The sequence below is a fragment of the Triticum aestivum genome, chromosome 4A (assembly GCF_018294505.1).
Source record: "Triticum aestivum cultivar Chinese Spring chromosome 4A, IWGSC CS RefSeq v2.1, whole genome shotgun sequence".
Lineage (NCBI taxonomy): Eukaryota > Viridiplantae > Streptophyta > Magnoliopsida > Poales > Poaceae > Triticum > Triticum aestivum.
The window spans coordinates 675,468,381-675,488,894 of NC_057803.1; the positions used below are offsets into that span (position 1 = coordinate 675,468,381).

At 45.0% G+C, this 20,514-nt stretch overlaps 1 pseudogene; it reads left to right on the forward strand.

The window, feature by feature from the left end:
• Positions 1-267: 267 nt before the first annotated feature.
• Positions 268-10,639, forward strand: LOC123084253 (GDSL esterase/lipase APG-like; annotated as a pseudogene).
• The last annotated feature ends 9,875 nt before the right edge of the window (positions 10,640-20,514 follow it).

A 20,514-nucleotide genomic window follows, 5' to 3' on the forward strand; every position in this document is an offset into this window, starting at 1 on the left:
GCTTTTTCTGAAAAGCAGAGTACGAGTTACTGTGAGTGGCAAACTCAGATTAAATATCACAACAGCTTGTTCACATGGTTTGTAGTTATGGCTTTCACAACAAACTCTGCATTGTGCATGTGCAAGCACACCTATATATAAAAAGCTCATACACCTGATAAAAAATAAAGAGCTCATACACACAAAGTTCCATGCATCAGAGCAGAATCGTGCTTCCATTTCAAAGGAATCCCAGCTCCCAGGTGATTGTCACATAATCCGGCTTTAATGGCGGTGAGGTGCTTGCTGCTCTGTGTCGTCTTCCTCGTGGTGGCAACGATACAAGCTGAGGAAGCACGCTCCTCAGTGCTAGCCATTATATTTTTCGGTGATTCGCTGCTCGATGTAGGTAACAATGACTACATCCACAACACCATGTTCAAGGCAAACTTTCGACCCTACGGCAGGGACTTCGAGGGCCGTGTCGCCACGGGGAGGTTCTGCAACGGCAAACTAAGCGATATTATAGGTAAAATACAAGAAGCATTGGACATTTACGCAGTATCATGCTCTCAATCTTGTTAGATGCATAACTTTGAGTAAGGATACAACATTTTGTGGTTTGTAGGTGAAAAGCTGGGTTTACTAGCTCTAGTCCTCCATATCTCAGCGTGCGTGCATCATGGCAGAATTTGGTGAAAGGAGCCAACTTCGCATCAGCTGGATCGGGCTATTACGATCCTACAGCGCTTATGTAAGTAAGTATCACGAGTATCATCAATCTATGACCTCTCAGTATTTAATTACCTGAAATAAAAAATAATTATTTTTACCATGAAATTAGAAGCTTGTGGCTAACATAGGGAGAAAATAAATGCAGAATGTCATCCCTTTGTCCCGACAACTGGAATATTTTAAGGAGCACCAAATTAAGCTGGCAGAAGTGACCGAGAGCAGTCAGGCTCGGTCAGTCATCTCTGATGCACTCTACATTCTCTGCGCCGCTTCAAATGATTTTGGCCAGAACTATTACATCAATCCATTGCTCTTCAAGAGGTTAACTGTGGAGCAATTCTATGACCTGATAGTCACCATCGTCAGTGACACACCGTCACAGTAAGCACATTAGTCTGTTGTAGTTGCTGCTGCCCTGTAAGAGAATCTCTAGCAGACCCCTTAAAATCACAAACTATAAAACTGGGATACAGGTCAGAAAAAAAATGCATTTTAAGGGTTCATTTTAACTACGGCCGAACAGATACTGTAAAACAAACTGTAAAACTGAGATAATAAGCTCCTTCCTCAGGTCCGGTCGCTGCCGCCCCTTCCCCCAGCCGGCTGCCCCGACCACGCCCAACTCCGTCGGCCGCGCCCCGGCCGCCAGCCTTGCCCCGTCGCCCGTCGGCCGCGCCCAGTCCCTGCCAGCCGCACCATGTCGCCCGCCGGTCGTGCCCCATCGCCCGTCGGCCGCGCCCCGTCACCACGCCGGCCGCGACCAGCTTTGCCGGCCACGCCCCTTCGCCTCCGCCGTCCGTGCCTTGCTCTATTGCCAGCCGCGCCGGCCGAGCCGTGCCCCTTTGCCTGCGGTGCCGGGAGGATTCCGGCGGCGATGTCGACCTCGTCCAATTCAAACCGGCGGCGATCGATTGCGGCGTCTAACGGCCTTTTTCGGTGTACGGTGATGAATTCCGGCGAGTTTAGGCCGGATTCCGCCAAACTCCGCGGAGGCGTGTTTTCTCCGACGAGGTTTGACCGGTATACGGGGGCCCTTAGGTGCGGTCTTCCAACCTCCAAATATAAGGGTTTCGGGTGTGCATTTTCGGTGGCCCTTAAAAAATTTACGGGTTGGACCACTTTTACGATTTCTGTTCTGCACACTTTTTTCGTCAAAACTGTAAAACGCAAAAATTATGCGGGTTTGACCACTTATACGGGGTCTGCTATGTAGGCAATAAGCCTAGGCTAGGGTTTAGACACGGCGAGCGCGTGCGTGCGTGCAGTGGCCGCGTCAGGCTCGGGCCGGAGCGGACTTGGGTGTGTGTGTGCGCTCCCAAGTGTAGGTGTGCTCGTGTGCGTGTGTTAGCGTGTGTGCGCATGTTCTGTTAGCGAAGGACCAGGGCGTGGGCGCGTAAGGCGCGCGGAGTGGCCGCGGCGATCGCGTCAGAGCACGATGGGCGGGCGCGAACCAGAGCGTGCAGGGCGCGGTGAGTGGGAGGTGGGTGAGTCGTTGAGCAGCTCGGGCATGTCCGTGCGCTCGGGTATAAAACCCTCTCCCCCCTGTGTGAGTCGCTGTGGAAAACGAGTTCGTGCTCGTGGTGAAATACAAAGAAACCCGTACGTGCGGGGAAGGGGGGGGGCGTTCGTGCGCTGGCAAATCTTCTGTGTTCTTCTTCCTCCACTCCGGTCGTGTCTCCGGTGATCACCGTTGGGTGCCGTAGCCCGTGGCAGCAACATTTGGTATCAGAGCGAGGTGACGGAGCGCGGTGACGGGGCTCGCCGGAGTTCATGGTGCTGGTTCCACACGGCGGCGGTGGCGCGGGCGGATCGGTCTCCATGAACATGCCGATGCTCTCGCCGGAGAGCTACACCGTGTGGGTGATCAGGGCGCAGGCGATCCTTGATGCCCACACACTGTGGGAGGCGGTGGTGCCGGGAACGACGCGGCGGTCAACGCGAAGAAGTGCAAGACGGCGAGGGTGCTGCTCCTGTCGGGGCTGCCGGAGGACATGCTGCTCTCGGTGGCGACGAATCCCGCCGCCAGAGAGGTATGGGACTCTCTGAAGGTGCGTTTCGTCGGCGCCGAGCGGGTGCGCGCGGCAAGGAGAGCGACGCTGCGCGGCGAGCTGGATCGGATCAAGATGGAGGACGGCGAGTCCCTGGACGCGTACGCCAGGAGGCTTGCAGGCATGGCGGCGCGGTTTGCGGGCCTGGGCGAGACGCTGGGCGACACGGAGCTGGTGAAGAAGCTCCTGGACACGGTGCCGGACCGGCTGTTCCCTGTCGTCGCCGGCATCGAGCAGTTCTGCGTCCTCGAGGAGCTGACGTACGATAAGGCGCTCGGGAGGCTGCGCGCCTTCGACGAGCGGGTGCGGCGACGCGGGCAGAGCAGCGGTGAGTGCCCGGACGGCCAACTCCTGTACACGGCGGCGCAGTGGCGAGCGCGGGTGCGGCGCCAAGGGGGAGCTCGGGACGACGACGACGATGCGCGCAGCGTGGCGACGCGGGATGGCGGCAACAAGCGTGGCCGCTGCTACAAGTGCGGCGAGCGCGGCCGCTTCAAGCGCGATTGCCCGGAGCTGCGCAAGGCGGCGGCGGCGGAGTATGCGCTGATGGCGGACGCCGGCGTCGAGGACGGTGACTTGCTCTGAGCCTCGGCTTAGGAGGTGTAATTTAGGCAATAAGCCTCGGCTAGGGTTTAGACACGGCGAGCGCGTGCGTGCGCGCAGTGGCCACGTCGGGCTCGGGCCGGAGCAGACTTGGGTGAATGCGTGCGCTCCCAAGTGTAGGTGTGCGTGCATGCGTGTGTTAGCGCGTGTGCGCGTGTTCTGTTAGCGAAGGACCAGGGCGTGGGCCGCGTAAGGCGCGCGGAGTGGCCGCGGCGATCGCCGTTGGGTGCCGTAGCCCGTGGCAGCAACATGCTAGAGATGCTCTAACCCTCTTGCTGCAAGCGTTCGGTTCTGATCGTGTCAATTTTTGTACCGTGTACTAACTGTAGCAACTTTACGGCATGGGAGCACGGCTTGTTGGCGTGTTCTCCTTGCCACCACTGGGCTGCTTTCATCTTGTGATCACGGTGTCCGGTCATGGGAGGAGTGGATGTGTGTCCAGGCTCAATCGTGATTCTCAGATGTACAAAAGAAGTTGAACATCGCCATCAATTCACTGTCGAGGCAATACCATGACCTCAAGATTGCGGTTCTGGACATCTACTCGCCTCTGTACAACCTTGCAACCTCTCCTGGATCTCAAGGTAGGATAGACCTGCTAGTTATTCCTGGACATCACAATCTATTCTTTTTGTATCAGCATTGTAGATAGGTGCTCATCTCATCTGAACTCTGTAACGATTTGGAATTAAGGTTTGTCGAGGCGAGGTCGTCATGCTGCGGAACAGGGATAGTAGAGACGAGAGTGTTCCTCTGCAACCCATTGTCGATTGGCACATGCCCGAATGCGACACCATACGTGTTCTGGGACTCAGTCCACTCGACAGAAGCGACAAGCCAAGTGGTCGTGAACTCATTTCTTGCAGAGGTTAGTAACCTTGTTGCATAAATCTAGTAGGTGGTAGGAACAGGTTTCATAGCTTTAGGCGTCAAGGAGGTAATCTGGTTTGTTGTGAAATTTTGTATACCAATCTCAGTTGCGGCATCTTTTTCATGAAGTCATAGTACTCCCTTACTTCCTAAATATAAGTCTTTTTAAAGATTTCACTATGAACTACATACGGAGCAAAATGAGTAAATCTACACTCTAAAATTTGTCTATATACATCCGTATATAGTTTGTGGTGGAATCTCTAAAAAGACTTATATTTAGAAACGGGAGGGAGTACATGACATTTTGGTAGTTCAGCTGAACTAGCGAAACATAATGTATTTAGCATCGGAGGTTGTAGCATGCATGGCGTCCTCAAGATTTAGTTCTTCAGAGTGTAAATTCCTTTTTCTTCTATATCTATTACAAGATTGGCTATCATGTATTATATTATTTTAAGTTTATTTATTATTTCAATAAAGAGAATATGTTAATATCAAGAAAATATCAATTACACTAGTCAAGACATCAAGGCTAGTTATTTTAGTTATTATGTGACAGAATACGGTGCTCAAAAATAATATTACAAAGAAAGTAGTTAGTAAAATGATTGTTCATTTTGGGTTTTATTAGGTGTACTCTATTTTTGCAAACCCAGGAGCTTATGTATATCCCTTTTCCGGTAAGCACCATGTATAGATGAACTAGCGGGATAGACAGTCTTGGAGGCCAGGGTAATCACATGAAAAAGTAAGAACTGAATAGGGATATTTGATAAACAATTTGGATAGAAATATTCGATATATTTATCCCATATAGTTCTCTGGTTACATCCCAGACCCGCAAGAGAACGTGCCCATATAGAATGGTAGATGAGATCAGGAAAAATAGGGATCAACTTAACTATGCACATCCATAATTGGGGCATTCTTGATAAATCTCTTATAAATCTCGAGAGAGTTTGTCCGGTAGGGGCGGGAAGGGGTACGAGATCGACAACTTTTTTTCTATGGTTTGGGTGTCCTCGAGAGTTGGTCGAGCGAGAGGGGGTTGATCGACGTCCCTCTCTCGACCCCTCGATGATCCTCGACCCTCGATCCTCGACCCCTCGACGACCCTCGACCCTCGACCCCTCGGCAACCCTTGACCCTCTACCCTACTTCCGATCCTCGACTGCTCGGATTCTCTTAACCTTTAAGGAATTTAACAAGATGGCGTCATTCTGGATGTGCAGAAAATGGTCCATATTTTTCCTGATCTCATCTACCGTTCTATATGTCACATTGTGTAGTGTTAAAGGATTCAAGAAAACCATTGCTTCATCATTTGCCAGAAGTAACAGGCGCATAATGGTACGAAGCTCTCCAAAATTGTTTTGAAACAGAGTCCCGGATAGGATAATTAGCTTTTGTACAAAGTTCAGCAAGAGCCTTCCGAATATCGCTATTTGAAAGATCTTTGCTGAAATTCGTATGAAAAAGCGAATTATTCTATCAGAAACTCCGTTCCAAAATAACTTTGAAGAGGTTCGTAGCATCATATACCTGTTACTTCCAGCAAATGATGTAGCCATGGATTTCTTCAATACTTTGACAGACAATGTGACATATAGAAGAATATATATAACAAAAGAAGGAAGCACGGGCGGAGGGGCACGGTGGAGGCGCCAGCGTCGGCGTCGGCGGGGCAGGGCAGGGGCGCAGGGGCGCGGGAGCAGGCTGGTCCTCACAGGGGGCGGTGGGGCACGGTGGGCGGCGTCGAGGCGGGCAAGGGCGCAGGGAGCGGCGCCGTCGTTGGTGCAGAGGGTGTCAGCGGCGGCGGCGACGACGTTGAGCATCCTGACGGCATCAGCGGCAGTGGTGACGGCGAGGTGGACCAGAGGAGCAGGGGCGTCGGGCGGAGAAGAAATGATGGATTTTGGAGAAACTGCTAAGTGCTTTCTTATATACCCAGAGCATTGGTCCCCGTTCGTGGCACCAACCGGGATCAAAGCCCCCCTTTAGTCCCGGTTGGCTACATCAATCGGAACTAAAGGGGGGGCATTTGTCCCGGTTGGTACCATGAACCGGTACTAATGCACCCCTTTAGTCCCGGTTGGTGCCACCAACCGAGACAAAAGGTCGTGTGCTACCCGTCTCGCGGCCAAAAGTTTAGTCCCACCTCGCTAGTTGCGAGAGCTCGAGAGTGGTTTATAAGCGCTGCTGCGCCCACCCTCTCGAGCTCCTCTTAAATGCAGGCTTTCGGGCCTAATATGTCACTATGTGTTTGTTGGCCTACTGGGCCTGCTGCGGGCCTGAATCCTAGCCCATGGTTGGGTTTCTAGTCATATTCAGGACGTGGTGCCCAGTAGGTGGAACTTTTTTTTTGTTTTTTTTTGCGTTATTTATTTTATTTTGTTTCTACTTACAGCAAAATACTTACTAGTTTTTCAGTGATTCTTTTTGCTTTTAGGTAATAAAAATTATAATCTTTTTGTTAGTGCCATTTGTTTTCCAATTTGAATAGTTTAAATTTGAATTTTGGAAATTTGTGTGAATCACTAGTTTTTGAATAACTTTACTATAAAAATAGATTTTTGAGTGATTCTTTTTCCTGCTGTTTAATATTACTGTGTTTTATCATAATATTCAAAAACAGATTTTGTTATTTTAGTTTCTAACAAAAAAATTCTTTACGATAATGTTTTTGCTATTAAAGTTTCTAACAAAACAATTCTTTATGAAAATTCTTTTTTGCCTTTAATGTTTTGAACAGAAAATACTTTAATAATTTTAGTTGCATAAATTTTATATAATTTTAGTTTAAATAATACTAGAGGTTTATACAAGCTTTTTAGTTGATTCTTTTTGCTATTGAAGAATATTATAGTTTTGTTTTAGTTGATCATAACAGAATATTTTAATTGATTATTTTTAGTTCATTCTTTTTTTCTATTAGTTCATTCCTTTTGCTTTTAATTCATTCTTTGAGCTAAATGACCCTGAAATTGAAAAACACTACAAATGAACTCTGAAAAGGTGAAAGTTAGCATGGTATCATCATTTCACCCACATAGCATGTGCTAAAAAGTTGAGAGGATTACGACAAAAACTAGATGCACTTCGTGTACAAAACGGACAATCTCTTTCAAAGTATCAGGGTTTCGGACAAAAACTCATTTGTTACAAAGGGATTTCATTTCTTCACATGTAACAGCAGTGATACTCTAGATCAAAGGCATCATCATAATAGTTATCGATATAAAGTCTTCACTTTTTCTTCGCTTGTGTCATTTGCTTATTGCGTCATAACCATGGATAATCTTCATCGTTTAACAGGGTGCTTGGGTCAGCCTTGACTTTGAAGGGAGGAATTTCATGAAACTTTTCATAATCTTCAAACATGTCTGTCTTGCCCTCCAATCCCACAATGTCTCTTTTTCCTGAAAGAACTATGTGGCGCTTTGGCTCATCGTATGATGTATTCGCTTCCTTATCTTATCTTTTTCTCGGTTTGGTAGACATGTCCTTCACATAGAAAACGTGCGCCACATCATTGGACGAATGGTTCGTCTGTGTACCCAAGATTGTTCAGATCCACTGTTGTCATCCCGTACTGTGGGTCTTCCTGTACCCCGCCTCCTAACAGATTGACCCATTTGCACTTAAACAAAGGGACCTTAAAATCATGCCCATAGTCAAGCTCCCATATATCCACTATGTAACCATAATATGTGTCCTTTCTCCTCTTGGTTGCTGCATCAAAGCGGACACCACTGTTTTGGTTGGTGCTCTTTTGATCTTGGGCAATCGTGTAAAATGTATTCCCATGTATCTCGTACCCTTTGTAATTCACTACAGTCGAAGATGATTCCCTGGCTAACGAGTATATCTCATCAGAAACAGTGTTGTCACTCCTGAGACGTGTTTGCAACCAACTGCCGAAAGTCCTGATGTGTTCACATGTAATCCAGTCGTCACATTGGTCCGGGTGTTTAGAGCACAGAATGTTCTTGTGTTCATCGACATATGGGGTCACTAAGGTAGAATTCTGTAGAACTGTGTAGTGTGCTTGAGACCAAGAATGCCCGTCCCTACATATTATTGAGTCCCCTCCTAGCGTGCCTTTTCCACTCAGTCTCCCCTCATACCGCGATTGAGGAAGACCTATCTTCTTAAGGTCAGGAATGAAGTCAACACAAAACCCAATGACATCCTCTGTTTGATGGCCCATGGAGATGCTTCCTTCTGGCCTAGCGTGGTTACAAACATATTTCTTTAGGACTCCCATGAATCTCTAATAGGGGAACATATTGTGTAGAAATAAAGGGCCCAGAATGACAATCTCGCCAACTATATGAACTAGGACGTGCGTCATGATATTGAAGAAGGATGGTGGGAACACCAGCTCGAAACTAACAAGACATTGCACCACATCACTCCTTGACCTTGGTAGGATTTCTGGACCGATCACCTTCTGAGAGATTGTATTGAGGAATGAACATAGCTTCACAATAGCTAATCGAACATTTTCCGATAGAATCCCCCTCAATGCAACCGGAAGCAGTTGCGTCATAATCACGTGGCAGTCATGAGACTTTAGGTTCTGGAACTTTTTCTCTGCCATATTTATTATTTCTTTTATATTCAACGAGTAGCCAGACGGGACCTTCATACTGAGTAGGCATTCAAAGAAGATTTCCTTATCTTCTTTGATAAGAGCATAGCTGACAAGACCTTCATACTGCTTTGGAGGCATGCCGTCTTTTTCGCGCAAACGTTGCAGGTCCTCCCGTGCCTCCGGTGTATCTTTTGTCTTCCATACACGCCCAAGAAGCCTAGCAGGTTCACGCGAAGGTTCTTCGTCACGCGCATCACGTCGATTGAAGAGCGGACCTCTAGGACTTTCCAGTGGGGTAGGTCCCAAAATATAGATTTCTTCTTCCACATGGGTGCGCGTCCCTCCGCGTCATTTGGAACAGATAGTCCACCGGGACCGTTTCCGAAGATTACTTTTAAATCATTGACCATAGCAAGTACGTGATCACCGGTACGCATGGCGGGCTTTTTCCGGTGATCTGCCTCGCCTTTGAAATGCTTGTTTGCATGAAACCATTATAAAGAAGGTGGGTTTGGAGGGTTTTTGCGTCAGAGTAAGACCTCGTATTCCCACACTAGATCAACAATGTCGCTCGTTGCTACGCCCGTCTATTTATGCATTTTAATGTTAGGGATTAACAAATATATGTTTAGATTTACTGTTTTTCAAAGTAGTGATTTTTAATGTCGATTTGGTCAATTGTACATGTGGTGGGCGTTTGCGCTCCTTTATTTGCTATTCGATTATTTTTTGGTCCAGCAAAAGAGCTCTATAACCCCACTTAGAATTCACTACTACATAGCTACAAATTATTGTGAAATTCATAAAGACACACGTTGCAGTGCGAGTTCCTAAATGCCAACATTTGGTTCATAGATTGTTGTTTTGATAATGAAAATATGACATTTCATTTACAATGCTGAGTTGATATTAAAAAAAGAGGCATTTCTCATAACCCACATAGCCCACAATGAGCATAGTTAATAAAAAAATGTCATCTTTCTCATATAATCAATCTACAAGGCCGTGATTTATCAGCAAGGATGGCATAAGCACCATTCTACTATAACATTTTTCATTTGAGAGATGAGCTAGCCAAATTGGCAGCTACCAAATGATATACAAAGTTTGAGATGTCATAGACCAAACAGGCTTACTTGTTCCTGGGCAAGTAGGCAGCCGCACCAATCCAGCCACGCCATTACAAAGTTCTAGGACAATAACCAAATCAAATGTATCAAAGTAAAGAGACAACAGGAAGGAGAGATTTCTAAACATGGCGACAGAACACAAATATCTCATACAACCAAAGCAAGCAAGCGTTGCCGCGCCCCTCCATTTGTTGGATAGATGGTAGAAATTTCCACACGATTATGAATTGAAAAAAGTTAAATTTTCATGAAGTGAAATAAAAGGTGTGTTAACGTGCCCGTGCCATCTATTTTCAAAAATAAAAAAATCTTTAAGAAAAGTTAAATGCATAAAAAAGTCCAATGGTTTTCATATACATTGGCTCAATATATAGTGGTGAGACATATTTATTTATATTTCTCATAGTCTTTATATCACCTTAGTAACATATAAATAACAATATTCAAGGATTTGCCCACAAAGAATTCTGGTGATCATTTCCTCAACTTCACTAACAAACCCAAATACATGTACGTACTTTAATATTTCAACAACGGTTCACTGTGTAACTTTTCTCCACAAGTACGAGAACATCTTAATGGCAGAATAGTGGTTGTTTCTCACTTCTATTCAGCTAAATCGTCAGAACTCTGCAGCAAAGAGTACATCATCATGGTTCACTCTAAGAATCTGATTTACTCCAAAACATACACCCTATTCTCCTATATATATGCTAGCAATCATTCTTATTCTACCTGGTTAAACCAGCACATCATAAGCTTGTAGGTTTTGAAGTACCTGAACCAGACACATGAACAAAAAATATTTCCTGTGACTATTATAACCATACCACAAAGATGGTCGTAGGAGCGAAGCCCTTGTGCCTGTCTAGTCAAACTAATTGTACTGAACTTCTTGACTCAAACATGGCTGCATTCTTTCAAATACTCGTCCAACATTCACTGTCATTTTAGAGACCTTGTCTTGGCTACAAGGTACCCATAAGAAATCATTGGATTATCTAGTGGAGAGCATTTATCAACCTGATAAAAAACATAAGTAAAAAGTTTCATATCCATGTCAGGTTATATCATGTATTCTATCCCAACTATGGACTTGTAGCAAGTGAATATCAAACATAAATTACTTACAAATACTTCGCTACTTTAGTATCCAAAGGAGGGACTCATATTCAGTTAATATTCGATACAGTGCAGTATAAATAGTACTAAGAAGTAAACTTCAAAGCAATATGGGAATAGAGTTAGATGGTTGTCACTACCTTGGAACATCATATCAATGTTTCCTTCCTGACAACAATAAGGCAGCATATAATTTATGCTGAGATCACTCACATGAACTGTTATCTGCTTTAGCAATCATTTTTCTTTGATTGTTGTCTCAAATGTTGCACACCATACTTGTTTGGAGCTTATTTTGATTCATCGTATGTTATTTAGCTGTGCAAAAAAATGCAAGTTGCTAGTTAATGCATAAAATGCAGATAATTAAGGTAAACGTGCAGAGACAAGACAAAGTAGGGAAATATTAAACATCAAGGCTAAGACAACATACCAGACCAATCCATTCAAGACTAAATGTCGTTTCTGTTAAAAGTATCGAGGTATTTGAGCATTTCTCTCTTAAGATCATCCTCTCTTCCCATGCCAAGCTCTGTGCAATAATCTGAATGTAGCATAAGAAATGAGAAGATTTATTATGAAATGTTGACTCAGATGCTAAGCAAGACTGAAAAAAGAGAGCCACAAATTCAGGTAGGACTGCCTTTAAATTAGACACATGATAATTATTCCCTTTGTTGGTTTCAACATAAATGCGATAATCTGAATGTAGCATATGAAACTCCCGTATCTGGTCATCGAAGAGGCAAAAGCCAACCAACATGCGAAGCACTTGGATGAGGAATGCAATGAGCAAAGTAGCAAACAATCATGGTGCGTAGGCGACGCACCTACCGGTTCGCTGCCCATGCGGCCAAGAGCGAACCCTGTCGCAGCCTCTGCTTTGTCATAACCACCGCCGACCACTGTGGAGATGGAGAAAGCGAGCAGTGGAGCGCCCGGCGGAGGTGGCGATGTGGGATTCACGCTACCAAGATGAAAGGTCACAAGGGCTGCCACGGTGCTAGTCTGCGGTTAGGATTTGAGAGAGAGAGAGAGAGAGAGAGAGAGAGAGAGACCATGTGGCGCTACAGATCTTGGGGCGGCTAGGGCTGGGGTGGGGAGGCGCTGCAAGAAAGAGATGGGGGACAGAAATGAAGGAAGGAGGAGAGTCGAGGGTGAAGGAAATATGCCCTACAGGCAATAATAAAGTTATTATTTATTTCATTATATCATGATAAATGTTCATTATTCATGCTAGAATTGTATTAACCGGAAACTTAGTACATGTGTGAATACATAGACAAAACAGAGTGTCCCTAGTATGCCTCTACTTGACTAGCTCATTAATAAAGATGGTTATGTTTCCTGGCCATAGACATGTGTTGTCATTTGATAAACGGGATCACATCTTTAGGAGAATGATGTGATGGACAAGACCCATCCGTTAGCTTAGCATTATGATCGTTACAGTTTCATTGCTACTGCTTTCTTCATGACTTATACATGTTCCTCGGACTGTGAGATTATGCAACTCCCGAATACCGGAGGAACACCTTGTGTGCTATCAAACGTCACAACGTAACTGGGTGATTATAAAGATGCTCTACAGGTGTCTCCGAAGGTGTTTGTTGGGTTGGCAAAGATCGAGATTAGGATTTATCACTCCCTGTATCGGAGAGGTATCTCTGGGCCCTCTCGGTAATGCTCATCACTATAAGACTTGCAAGCAATGTGACTAATGAGTTAGTTGCGGGATGAAGCATTACGGGACGAGTACAGAGACTTGTCGGTAACGATATTGAACTAGGTATGATGATACCGACGATTGAATCTCGGGCAAGTAACATACTGATGACAAAGGGAACAACGTATGTTGTTATGCGGTTTCACCGATAAAGATCTTCGTACAATATGTAGAAGCCAATATGAGCATCTAGGTTCCGCTATTGGTTATTGACCGGAGACATGTCTCAGTCATGTCTACATAGTTATCGAACCCGTAGGGTCCGCACGCTTAACGTTCGATGACGATTGGTATTATGAGTTTATGTGATATGATGTACCGAAGGTTGTTCGGAGTCCGGGATGTGATCACGGACATGACGACGAGTCTCAAAATGGTCGAGACATAAAGATTGATATATTGGACGGCTATGTTCGGACACCAGAAGTGTTCCGGAGAAGTTTCGGATAAAACTAGAGTGCCGGAGGGTTACCGGAACCCCCCGGGGGAACTAACGGGCCTAGATGGGCCTTAGTGGGAGAAGAGGAAGGGCCAGGAGGGGCTGGACGCCCCCCCCCCCTTGAGTCCGAATAGGACAAGGGAAGGGGGGCGGTGCCCCCTTTCCTTCCCTTCCCCCTCTTCCTTCCTTCCCCCTCTCTCCCTTTAGGTGGAAACCTACTAGGACTTGGAGCCCTAGTAGGATTCCCCTCTTGGGGGCACGCCGAAGGAGGGCCGGCCGGCCTCCCCTCTTCTCCATTCTATACGGGGCAGGGGGTACCCTAGAACACACAAGTTGATTGTTTAGCCGTGTGCGGTGCCTCCTCCACAGATTTCCACCTCGGTCATATCGTCGTAGTGCTTAGGCGAAGCCCTGCACCGGTAACTTCATCATCACTGTCACCACGCCGTTGTGCTGATGAAACTGTCCCTCGACCTCAGCTGGATCTAGAGTTCGTGGGACATCACCGAGTTGAACGTGTGCAGATCGCGGAGGTGCCGTACCTTCGGTGCTAGGATCGGTCGAATCGTGAAGACGTACGACTAAATCAACTGTGTTGTCATAATGCTTCCGCTTTTGATCTACGAGGGTACATAGAAACACTCTCCCCTCTCCTTAGTATGCATCACCTAGAGATAGATCTTGCGTGATCGTAGGAATTTTTTTGAAATTACTGCGTTCCCAACAGAGGGATGGGCTCGCTCTTTTTTTTCTCTTTTTGATAAATGATGGGTGGGTCGCTCATTCGGTTATTTCCTCACGAGGTTAGAATGGGCTTCAGCAAAACCAAGGGCCCAATTAACCACATGCCTCCAATTCTGCTGCGAGAGCAGCTTCCCAGTTTTGTCGCGTTAAGTGTTGCGCTTAATGTTTAATCAGATGGCCATAAACTCCAAGAAACGCAGATCCGACAGCTAAAAGTACTGATGGCCTGAGATGGCTGTAAGAGCGCTTGGTTATAATATATTTAAATATAGGACATGGACAACACATAAAACCATTCTGCTTGTTTGCCTCAGCCACTACGAGAAAATTATTCACGCCCTTAATGTACTCGGAGGTGCGTCTGTTACCGTACATCCATTGTCGGTTCATCTTTGCATACATCATGAATAGATAGGTGAACAAATTAATAGAAGTTCATCATTACATTAAACCCAAAGTACATACATAATTCTCATTGAACAACATATAGCTCTCCAGAGCATGTAATTAAACCATAATTGAAACTATGTAAAACATTTCAATGCAACAACAAATGTGATCATAACCGCAACCAAGGTAACAATTGATCCAACGACATAATGATACCAATCCTCAGTATGAATGGCATATTTTCTAATCTTTCTAATCTTCAAGTGCATTGCATCCATCTTGATCTTGTGATCATCGACGACATCTGCAACATGCAACTCCAATATCATCTTCTCCTCCTTAATTTTTTTATAATTTTCCTTCAAGTAATTGTTTTCTTCTTCAGCTAAATTTAACCTCTCGACAATAGGGTCGGTTGGAATTTCCGGTTCACATACCTCCTAGATAAAAAAATGTATGTCACGTTGCTCGGCATAATTTTCATAAACACTTAATGAAACTAATAGTTATAAAAGAAAATATATATACCACATCTGAATCATAGACATGACGAGGGCTGACGGAGGCGGATACCAAACCATCGCACTATATAATAACAAACAATAATAAGTAAGAAAACTACACAAGTATCCATGTAAATCATACAAGTAAGAAATTTTTTCTTTTAGAAAGAAGATAAGATCAAGAGGCTGACCATGGTGGTGCAGGCGATGAGATCGGCGCGGGGGATCGACGGCGGTGAGGATGGCGACGGGACAGGACGGACAACCAAACCCAGACAAATCTCGAGGAAAATGGAGCTTGGACAAGGAGCTTCGAGAGAAGATAGCTTAAGTGTGGCTCGGGCATTTCATCAAACACCTCATGTGCACAGGAGGTGAGCTAGAGCACCACAAAGCTCTCCAATGGTTGGCCAGAAAAATAGAGCAGTGGAGTGCTTCGCTCACGGGCGAGGGGGTATATATAGGTATTTCATTGGTCCCGGTTTGTGACTGGAACCGGGACTAAAGGACACCCTTTGGTCCCGGTTCATGCCACCAACCGGGACCAACAGTGGTGGGCCAGGAGCGAGGCACATTGATCCCAGTTCATGCCTGGAACCGGGACCAAAGGGGCCAGACAAACCAAGACCAATGCCCCACGATGGCCCGGCCGGCCTACTGGCCTCACGAACCAGGACCTATGCCCCCATTGGTCCCGGTTCTTTGGCTGAACTGGGACTAATGGGCTGGCCCGAACTGAACCAAAGCCATGTTTTCTACTAGTGTATAAACACCGTGCTAGATATTTTGCTAATATGATTACCTTAGGGGGATATACTCCGTAGTCCTAGGTGCTTCTCCAATTTTGGGGATCTTGCCTCCTCGGATGATGTAGTAGGTGTAGTAGTTGCACACACCGTCTTAGCTCTTAATGTGGTTGCGTGAGTCTTGAGTTGTTAGATAAAACGAGAAAAACGAGACACGAGAGCACACGGATTTTTACATGGAAATCCTTGCGAGAGAAAACCACGGACGCACGAAGGCGCAATCACTATAAGGAGGAGTATTACAAGCACGAGATGACAGGCCGTCTTAGATGCGACTACATGGGGTATATATAAGGGGCAACACATAAGAGTCCTTGTAGGACAAGTAAACGAGTTATACTCGTATGCGTCAGTACCAACGCAAAGACCCACACCATATGTACTATGTCTAGTCCAATACGGTAGAATTTGGATCACAATTTAACAATCTCCACCTTGAGCCAAATTCCCTTCAGTAGTCGAAATAAAGTAAATAACTCCATCCAAATCAGCATAAACACCTTGTGCACCAAAGTCCATATGACTAGTGAAAAATACCAATTAAGCCTGAGCAAAGCTCAAACTTATTTGTAGGAACTGGCTTTGTCATCATATCAGCAGGATTACCATGCATACTTATCTTTCATACCTTCAAATCACCTTCAGCAACAACATCTCGAATATAGTGATGTCTGACATCAATGTGCTTTGTTCTCTCGTGATACATTGGATTCTTTGCAAGACATATAACACTTTCACTGTCACTAAATATGGTAGGGCAAGATGAATCCCCACAAAGCTCAGCATACAAAACTCTCAACCAGATAGCTTCTTTGCATGCCTCAGAAATAGCTATATACTCGACATCAGTAGTGGAACAAGACACAATAGACTGCAAAGTTGCTCTCCAACTCACAGCACAACCACCAATGGTGAAAACATAACATGTGAGCGATCTTCTCTTATCCAAATCACCAGCAAAATCAGAATCAACAAAACCAACAAGTCCATCTCTAGTTTTCCCAAGCTGTAATAAGCATTAGAAGTACCTTGCAGGTATATGAAAATCCACTAAAATGCTTTCCAATGCTCTTTTCCAGGATTAACCATGTATCTACCGACGACACTTAATGCATAAGATAAATCCGGGCGAGAACAAACCATGGCATACATAAGTGAACCAACTGCACTCGAATAGGGAACTCTAGACATGTAACTCAATATCTGCATCTGAGTTAGGACATAAAGCTGATGATAATTTGAAGTGTGTAGCTAACGGAGTACTCACCAGCTTGGCATTATGCATATTAGAACGACAAAGAACTTTATCAATATATCTCTTCTGACTAAGATATACTTTTCCAGACGGTTTACCTCTGAATATTTCCATGCCAAGTATTTTCTTTGTTGCACCCAAATACTTCATCTCAAATTCATTACTCAATTGCTTCTTTAGTTCATTAATCTCTGACATACTCTTTGCAGCAATTAGCATATCATCAACATAAAGGAACAAATAAATAGTTGAACCATTGACCAACGCAAAGGTCCACACCGTATGTACTACGTCTAGTCCAATACGGTAGATTTTGGATCACAATTTAACATGAGCCTTACGCCTGGTAGGGCTTCCCATGATAGGACAGTTGTTGATGCTCTTGTTGTTGTTGGGGTGCTCCGGGGTGTTTAGCTTCGGTGTCGCCTTGTCCTTGCCAGTGTCCTCGGCTTTCTCATATGCCGGCCCTGCTTACAAAGGCCCCCAACATAGCTCGGTGTTTTGTTCATATTCCTCGATGGTTGGGTTGAGGTAACCTCTGTGATGTTGTTCTTGGTTGGAACCTCTTTAGTTGATGCTGCTTCACTCCATCGAAGGATGCTTCCAATGAATCTGCATGTTCGATATTCCGCAGCAGAGTGCTTTAAGATTGATGCGAATCCTTTCTTAGGTTGCAATGGCCATCCTTTGTTTGTAAAGCTTACAATTTGTGATATCATGGAATTGAGTGTGGTGTAGCCTGCACCACTTTCTTCGTGGTTTGTAGTCTTGAAATCCCTTTCATGTCATGGATCCGCCATATTTGCCGATTGTGTCGGTGCGGTTGATGATGGCAGTATTCCAAGGATGTTGTTTGCGTATCTTTAGCCGCTTTGATTGGTGCGATCTGGACCATGTGGCACTCCAACATGCTGACCCAACAAAGCATCAAAACCAACAACAACAAAAAAAGTAGCGCGCTGCAAGATTTGGCGTGGCCCTTCTTAAATGCTATACACGTTATAGTGTGCTATATTTGAAAAATAGTGTTTTCATAAAAAAATGATTAATATTCCAAAAATGTCAAGTATGTGGCATAATCCATTTGAGTGGAAGCACAAACTCAGCCACTGCAGTTGTTGTTATGCAAGTGCACATGGTTTAGTTTTAGTATTTTTGAAGTAAGAGTATCGACCCCGTAGGAAACACACGAATTGGACTTTGTTACTTGTAACGATTAGATTTAGTGCCTCCAGGTTAGTTGCGACCCCAGGCAAAGCGGAAATGGTAGTTTAAATTAGTGAGTAAATTTTGCGAACACCGAAATAAAGAGCACGAGTAAAATAAAACAGCGTGAGACGAAAGTAACGGTGGTGATCCATGTGATTGGATGGTGGTGATGCTTTTGCAATGTCGACCTCCTCAGAGGCATAGTTTTTGGACCTGGGCATAGACAAGAGGAGCATGTGAAGACTGTGGTGATGGTGTAAGGGTTTCTGGTTGGAGGTTGGTGCTGAGGTGGGCATTGCAGCCTTCGGCGCCCTATCTCATTGATGCCCCGATTTGGGTGGCTGAGGCAAGGAGGCGTTGTGTGGCTCTGGGTAGCAACGATCCATAACGACGGATTTCATTGAATAGGTGGTGCGTCGTGGTAGTGCCGATGATGCTGGTCGGCAGTGCCGATGAACGGGCCATGGATGCTCGAAATAGTTGGGGCGGCTGATGTGAATATGATGGTGCAGTGATAGCGTGCGATGTATTATGCCATTGGTCAGCCCAGATTTACCACCAACATACAGTTGTGTTTGTAGCAGGAGATTGCCGGAGCATCTCTAGTATGGGAATTTGGTGGTATCTTCTTCTCTCGCCACTTCTGATTTGCGATCTATGTCACATGTGCGTCGATGGATGTTCTTGGCTCTGCGGGCGTCTCTTGGCTGCTGAGCTACTTGCACATGGTGTGTGCAGGTTTTGTTCACACGGTTCTGCCCACGTCCGGGATCATGTGTGCTTGCATCATCTTCGTTGCGTCGGGTCTACAACTGTTTGGCGTGGGATTGTAGCTCTTTTCTCCCCTTTTCTTTCTATTTTTTTTCTGCCTAGATATAGATTTGGTCTTGTATAATTTTGCTCTCTACCGGCGTGATCCTTCATATCATCATATGTGTGTTTGTATTAATTGTGTATATCTTTTTTTATTTCTTTAATTGTGTATATCTTAATCATGTGGTGGTTGGGTTTGTGCTCATCAATTTTTTGGCTACCGAATCCCAGAAAATTACCGAGGGCGAGAGAGAAACGCGGTAACCATGGATACCTTAAAATACCGAGCGGATAACGTTCAAAATTTTCAAATAAATTTAAATTCAAAATTTTCTTGTACCACTACAGATTGGCTTTAAACTCGAAAAATTGAGAAACTTGGTGTTGGCATAGTGGCAAGTGCAATGTTCCCGTCGTCGATGCCTGATGTTTAGAGTTCGATTGCCCCTATGCCTCTTTATATATTCTATAATTTACACAGTCTAACCTCAAAATTTTGGCCAAGAAAAAGTGCAACGACGGTACCCAAACGCACAACCTAATGAGAAGCAAATATGCAAGGGCCATTAGAACTATTGCACTGTCAATACTTAGTTCTTATATTCGAGTTCACGTCTTACTTGACTATACTTTCACCCTTCAAATTCAAAATTTTCAAAAAATCTTACTTTTTCCCCCTCGGTACAGGTTTTTCTTGTGAGGTAGCGGGAAACGCGGATACCAGGTGTTATCCGGCCGGGTACCCAAAACCCTGGTGGCAAGTGCATTGTTCTGTTCGTTGATGCCTGATGTTGGGAGTTTGTCCCCCCCTTTTGTACATATAGACGTGATGCTATATTTTTAGTCAATACAAAATGCCCTTTTATTTATAAAGTATAGCTCTCACACACCTACGTATGTATAGGAGTCGTCTAGTATTTGTCATGAAAGCTGCCTAGTGAGCACTCCAGCAGAGCTAGTCCTTTCTTCGTACAAAAGTGATCCACAGTTAGGTAGACGACTAGATGTACGCCTCCTATTGATCAATGAGTAGTTCAAGTGTTCAACCATCTCCATGTTTCGTTGTCGTCAGTTATGGGCTGCATGAAAACAACAAGAGATGCCACTGTCGCTGAAAGATTTTTTTTTTTTTTGCAGGAACGATGAAAGAATTACTCCCTCCAGTCGAAAAAAAGTGTCGTGGTTTTAGTTCAAATTTGAAATAGAACCACGACATTATTTTCCATTGGAGAGAGTAGTAGTTAATTACACAAGAGAATGCATGCATAGCAGGGAGAGTAAATACTAATAGTCTCTAGCTGATTGGATTGTCACTTGATTAGATAGCTGATTGGATTGTCACTTGATTGTCACTTGATACTATTACTTGGATAAGTTGTGAGGACATACAGCTTTCTTAATTCGGACAAGCAGACAGCTTCATAAAGAAAGACCCCATTAACCAGTGCAGGCACCTGTCTATGTCTGCCAGCTCTCCTATTCCTGTTTGTGATAATGACCGGGAGAGCTAGAAAGAGGGGTAACAATGGGCGAGACAAAAGC